Source organism: Rousettus aegyptiacus, unplaced genomic scaffold (assembly GCF_014176215.1).
Source record: "Rousettus aegyptiacus isolate mRouAeg1 unplaced genomic scaffold, mRouAeg1.p scaffold_m13_p_7, whole genome shotgun sequence".
Classification (NCBI taxonomy): domain Eukaryota; kingdom Metazoa; phylum Chordata; class Mammalia; order Chiroptera; family Pteropodidae; genus Rousettus; species Rousettus aegyptiacus.
Window position 1 is genome coordinate 39,055,333 of NW_023416310.1, and position 7,377 is coordinate 39,062,709.

The window sequence follows — 7,377 nt, forward strand, 5'->3', positions numbered from 1 at the left end:
CACATTTAGCCTACATAATGAAAGCTTTGGTTCATTCTTTAACCTTTACTTAATTATTTCCACAATCAAAGAAGTGATGACAAAAGTTTAAATTTCAAAGTTCAGTATCCCAGCAAAAACATTTTCAAACAAGTTCATAATTAATTAGGCACACAAATAAGAAACAAAGTTGCAAAGGTTACTTTATCTTTTTCATTATGAATAACTCTTGGTGATGCAGAGATTATTTTTCAAAACATGAAAACAACCTACCATACAGTTTCAAATGAAAAAGCACATTACAAAGCCTGATTCACAGATATAAAACTAATAGAGTCAGTTTTCCAAAAAGAGAAAATATCACAGTTATCTTACTTTACCTGCAAAATTAGACCCAAAAACGTATCAGTCCAAACTTGCTTGAAAATATGGAGAAGTATGAAAAGCACCAAAGATGGGATTAGTTTAAAATATGATATTCAAATTTTTTTTTAATGCCTAAAACGCCTGGTATTCCTAGGTGGTCTCCCATTCAAGTACTAACCAGGCCTGACCCTGCTTAGCTTCTGAGATTAGTCAAGATCAGGCATGTTCAGGGTGGCATGGCTGTAGACTTCAAATTTTTATTTTAATTAAAAAATAAGTGCTTCATGATGAGATCTCAAATTATTAATATTGTGGTCTTAAATTTTTGTTTAAAACCTAATTATAGGGTTTTTTTTTCCATCAGTTTTTAATTGGTCAAGTTTTTAAACAATAGAGAAAATTTAAATGGCTTTTAAATTTAAATGGCTTATTTGGGACAGAGAACTGAATAACTAATCAATTCAACGTTGTTGCTTTTGATAATTAAGAAAAAATATATCAACCATATCTCAGGTTAGTGGGCTCCAAGATTTTTTACCACAACCCAAAGTAAAAAATACATTTTATGTTGTGACCCAATCCATGTGTATTTGTCTATGCATAAAAAACTGGTTTTTTACCCACTGTGGGATAATAAATGTGTGCTCTTTTAAGTTTAAAAAAATTGGACTGGTTCATTTTTAGGTTTAATTTTGCAGGAAAAATAAGATAGCTGTGATATTTTTCCTTTGTGGAAAACCAATTTTGTTAGTTTCATATCTGTGACAATTAGGTTTTATAATGCACTTTTTCATCTGATATTGTAAAGTAGAGTGTTCATGTGTCTACACATAAATGACAGTTGTCCTATGAAATCTTACCTTTATTGTGATGCACTTTAATATTTTCTGTTCCATTCTATTTTATTTAATTTTTCAAAGACTCACTAAAGTAAAGGCCTATGGCCTGCTGCTTTAAAACCTCAGCTTAATCATCCCATATGTAAGACTCTAAGGACAGATGTCTGATTTCAAACCCCAGCTTCACTACCTCCTAGCTCTGTGATTTTGTGTAAGTTTCCCATTCTCTTTGTGATCCAGCCTTCCCATCCATAAAAAGAGGACCTACTTCCTAGGTTCGTTGTGAAAATTGGTAGTTATACTTGTAATACTTGTAAAGTTTGTATCTTAGTGCCTACCATGTGGTAAACACTCCATACATATTACTATCATCATTGTTATTATTAATCACTCACCAGTGTTTTCTGAATGTCTACATACTGTCCATGTTACCAAGCATTCTGAGGCATTCCAAAGACATACTGTTCTCATGACTAATCTTTTATTTAATTGATAAATTGTGACCATGACAAACTGGCTTTTATATATTAGCAAGATAAAATGGTTGTCATTTCATCGAAATAAAGTGTTTCCCTGGGTTTAAAAACAAACAACAAAAAATTCAACTTCTATCTATTTACCAAATAGCTATCCTCAGAGTCAAAGAATAATTTCGTGCTTATTGATCTCATTAAGTCACTCTAAAAGGAGATTCCAGCGTTAGAGATTTATTTTCGGATGATGTTTACAGTCTCTCCCTCTGGTGAGAAAAAGTGTTTTGATAAGATATTTAAAAGGTTGATTATTGTCTTTAAAATTTTTACACATTCAGATTCACACAGCTTGAAGCACCTCTTTTGTTATCTACAACACTATATTATTAAACAATGGCTTTTTCCCCTTTTTTAGAATGTCTCAGGTTAAAAAAAAAAAGATGTTCTTTAAGTCATAACCTTCTAAACAGACATTCTAAATTTTATTACTTAGGAGTTATATAAGAAATAATGTCAAATTCTTTATAAGAAGAAAAACAGAATAAAAGTAATTCCAGAGTTTTATGATGTGTAATACTGTTGTTATTTTTATTTTGGTAAGACTAATGGAATCTGTTTTACATTGTTTGAGTGCTGTTAACTTGGGCCAAGTGTACCTGACAGCTGTTATTAGAATAGAAACTCCCTGATGGCATTACAATTCTGAGAGTACCACTTTCTGAACGGTTACCCAAACTGACTTCCAGATGATTAAGGCAGCTAAAGAAAGAGTTACTGTAAAAATCACACAAATTAATATAGAAACTGGCTTTACTCTAATATCCTCGGTTTCTATATTCTGCTTTTCTTCCTCTGCCACAACTATACACTTGCTTATTTTGCTTGTAAAGTTCTTTGAGGCTTCTCCTAAGTAGAACATCTATGTGATGTCGTAGCAGGGATTAGTATTGAGCAGTTAGGTCAAATACACTGAAGATGGTTTGGCCCACTCATGTGTGAGCAGATGGAGAGGTCTCCCCAGAGTGAAGATTTGATAACCCTCTACAGTAAAATTATATTACTGGGTAATAGGACTTATTTGTAAAGGTAACCACCCTAAAAATGGTTAATAATCTATAGCTTGAAGAGATCTGTAAATTTCTAGATCTAAATTAAAGAGGATATGGTCTCAGGAAAATATAAAAGAATGTGCAAACTAAGTAAATTTGTATTAGAGTGTATTTGAATATAAGTGGTGATGAATTGTTATTTGGGGTTATCCTTTCATTTAACACACTTAGTCATCTTCCTTATCCTTGACAATCATAAAAGCCTCTTAACCTTTCCAGAGCAGCCAGAAAAATTTTAAGAAATTCAATTTCATCAATTCTTTCTCCTGCCTAAAATCCTTCAATAGATTTGTTCTTTTTCTTAATACTTTTTAAAATTACAGTTGACATACAATATTATAGTTTCAGCTGTACAACATAGTGATTAGACATGTATATAACTTAAGAAGTGATCAACCCGATAAATCTAGTACCCATATGACATCATACATAGTTATAATATTAATGACTATATTCCCTGTGCTCTAGTTTACATCCTTGTGACTATTTTTATAACTGGCAATTTGTACTTAATTCCTTCACTTTTTTCACCCATCGTCCCATAAGTATCAAGCACACAAGTGAGGTTTCATCATTAGTCTCTCCCTGCATGATCTTATTGTATTTTAGATATACAATTCCTTCTTCACACTCATCCCACTACAATCAAGTACCGTTTAATGTCTGTCTCTTCTACTAGACAATCAACAGGACACATCTCTTCAATGCTCAGCAGCAAACAGAGTGCCTAGCCAAATGGTAGGTGCTCCATAGATCTTTGCTGAATGAAGAAGTACACATTTATTATGTACCCACTACAGCCTACTACATGGCAGGCAATGTGTTGGGCACTGTGAGGACACTGTTGAGTAAGATGTCTGGGTACACCCAAAAGGCAGAATGGGCAGGCACCAGAACCCTGCTAAAGCAAATCCTACTTCATAGGGTCAGTCCCTGCACAACAGCTCCTTCACTGTAGCCACAGCCAGTCCTCAGAATCAATCAACCTGAGGGTCAATCCCACCTAATGATGTGTGAAGAGCAACCTAGGCTCAACTATAATAGGAGAGCACATAAACCCACACAAGGGATGTAAATGGAGCATCCAGCTTAGGTGACCAGGGAGACTGTACCACTGGACCCCACAGGACATATTCTGCATAAGGTCACTCTACTAAGACCAGGAGACATGGTAGCTCTACCTAACATAAGAAGGCAGCCAAAATGAGGAGACGAATATGTCTCAAATGAAAGAACAGAACAAAGCTCCAAAAAAGAATACACAAAATGGAGACAAGCAAGCTATCAAATGCAGACTTCAAAACACTGGTTATAAGACACTCAATGATCTGAGCAAGAACTTCAACAAAGAGATAAGAAATGTAAAGATGGAGATAGGAAACATTAAAAAAAAAACAGTCAGAAATAAAGAATGCAATAACCAAAATAAAGAATACGTTAGAGGGAATCAAGAGTAGATTTGATGAGGCAGAGAATCAAATCAGCAATGTGGAAGATAAGGTAGCAGAAAACACCCAATCGGAAGAACAACAAAAAAAGCAATCCAAAAATCTGAGGATAGTTTAAGGGACTTCTGGGACATCAAACCTAACAATATTCACATCATAGGGGTACCAGAGGAGGAAGAGAACAAGGAATTGAAACCTTTCTGAAGAAATAACGACAGTACAGTTTTTTTTTAACCTGGCGAAAGAAATATATACACAAGAACAGAAAGTGCAGAGAATCCCAAAAAGTATGAACCCAAAGAGGCCTGCCTACACCAATGCATATCATAATTAAAATGTCAAAGGTTAAAGACAAAGAGAGAATCTTAAACGCATCTAGAGAAAAGCATTTAATTACCTACACAGGAGCTCCCATAAGACTGTCAGCTAATTTCTCAACAGAAACTTTGCAGGCCAGAAGAGATTAGCATGACATATTCAAAGTGATGAAAAGTAAGGACCTACAACCAAGTACACTATACCCAGTAAAGCCATCATTTAGAATGAAAGATAAAGAGTATCCCAGACAAGAAAAAGCTAAAAGAGTTCATCACCACCAAACTAGTATTACAAGAAATATTAAAGGGACTTCTTTAAGAAGATGAGGGGAAAAAATTAAAAAAATATTAACAATGAAATGTCAGTAAATACAGATCTAGCAACAATTAGTTTAAATGTAAACGAATTAAAAGCTCCTACCAAAGGACATAGGGTGGTTGAATAAATAAGAAAACAAAACCCTCACATATGCTGCCTATAAGAGATTCACTTTGGATCAAAAGACACAGACAGTCTGAAAGTAAAGGGATGGAAAAGATACTTCATGAAAATGGAAACGAACTAAAAAAGAGTTGGGGTAGCAATGCCTATACCAGATGAAATAGACTTTAAAACAAAGACTATAACAAGAGACAAAGAAGGCCCTCATAATTCCAATTCTGAGTATTTATCCAAAGAAGCCCAAAACTACTGTGAAGGAACATGTGCATCCATATGTTCATTGCAGTATTATTTACAATAGCTAAGATATGGTGACAACCTGGGTATCCATTAGTGAAGGAATGAATAAAGAAGAGGTGGTACATATATATAAAAGAATATTACTCAGCCATAAAAAAGAATGAAATCTTGCCGGCTGTAACAACATGATTGAACCTAGAGGGTTTTGTACTGAGTAGAGTAAATCAGACAGAGAAATACAAATGCCATGTGATTTCACTTATATCTGAAATCTAGAGAATAGGATAAATGAACAAACAAAACAGAAATAAGCTCATAGATACAGAAAGCATTTTGATGGTTGCCAATTTGGGGAAATGAGTGAAAAGGGGAGGGGATTAAGAAGTACAAATTGCTGTTACAAAATAGTCATGGTGATGAAGAATACAGCATAGGGAATATAGTCAGTAGTACTGTGTAACTACATATGGTATTAGATGGATACTGGATTTATTGGGGGGATCACTTCATAAGTTATATAAATGTCTAATCACTATGCTATATACCTAAAACTAACACAATATTGTATATTGACTATAATCGAAAAATTTAAAAAATATATTTTAAAAAAGATGGAATATCTAGTTTCAAGGGATCAGACTTGCAAGCAAACTGCTACCACAGAGCATAAGAGTTTTGAAGGAAAGTGAACCAGGTGTCTTGGGAGGAGGGAGGAAGTTACTAACTCTCAGAAAATATGAAAACAAGCATTTCTGTTCGGAACATTCTAGGCTCTTGACTAAAACCTGCACAACATTATTTCCCTCATTCAATCCTTATGACAACCCCATGAGATGGTTAATGATCTTCCTTAAGGCCACACCCAGTATTTGAATCCAGCTTATCCAGGCTCTGAAGTAGAAAGCTGCACAGAGATAGATACACAACAGCTGAGATAATGAGTTCCTGCAACCCTGTCCAGCCACTTCATGCCCTGTTAGCAATTTAAAAGGGACCCCAAATAGCCAATTTAAAATTGATTTATATTTTTAAAATGTTGAGTATGTGTAACTCATTTACATGTTCCCTACATATATATATATTTATATATATATATTTTAATAGTTAATGCATCTCATGGATCAAACATTTAAAAAAATAAGTAGGTTCAGGTAAATTTTCCCACCCCTGTCTCCCATTGGCTCACTCTTAGACTACCATTGGTAATCCCTGTTAAAAGTACTTCATGGATTATTCTAGAATTTCTTTATGAATATACAAATAAAAAATATGTTCTTATTTTGCCCCTTTTTTTTCCCATAAAAGATAACATACCCATACCATACACACTGTTCTGCACTTTGTTTTTCTCGGTTAATGATATATATTTTGAAGATCTTTCTGTATCATTAGCTCATCATTTTTTCTTAACAGCACAATATATTCCATTTCATGAATATATTACAATTTATTTAATCAATTCTTTATTGATAGATATTTGAGTCATTTCCAATTTTTTGCTATAACAAACAATTCGGCAATGAATGACTTTGTACATAGATCAATTAACATGTGTGCAAGTATATCTGAAGGATAAATTCCTAGGAGTGGTATTGCTGGGTCAAAGGGTATATGCATTTGTAAGTTTGATAGATATTGCCAAATTGCCGTCTATAGGGATTAAATCAATTTACATTCCCACAAGCAGTGAATGAGAGCACCTGTTTTCCCACAGCCTTTCAACACACAGTGTTAACAGATTTCTGGTTATTTGCCAGTCTAAGGGATGAAAAATAGCATCATGTCATTGTTCTTATAAGTGAGGTTGAACATTTTTCAAAAATGTTTAATAGTTTGTATTTCCTTCTCTCTGAAATGTCTATTCACATTCTTTGTCCATTTTTCTCTTGTTGGTATTTTTGTCTATGTTTAGTAGGAGATTTTTCTATACAAAGAAGATTAACTTCTGATTATGATGTAAGTTATAGGCACTTTCCTATACATTGTTAGAAGTTCTAGCCAATGCAACAAAACATGTATTGATAAAATATAAAAATGTTCAAAGGACGTAAATTATTATTATTTGAACATGGTTCTATAGCTAGATAACTTCAAAAATTTATTCAACTTAATAAAGTTAATTGAATACCTCTAGATAAAGGAAATGAAAAATAGCTCTGAGTCC

The 7,377-nt window shown here is 33.6% G+C and overlaps 1 pseudogene; it reads right to left on the reverse strand.

Moving 5' to 3' along the window:
- Positions 1 to 474: 474 nt before the first annotated feature.
- LOC118606336 lies at positions 475 to 593 on the reverse strand (annotated as a pseudogene).
- Between the last annotated feature and the right edge of the window lie 6,784 nt (positions 594 to 7,377).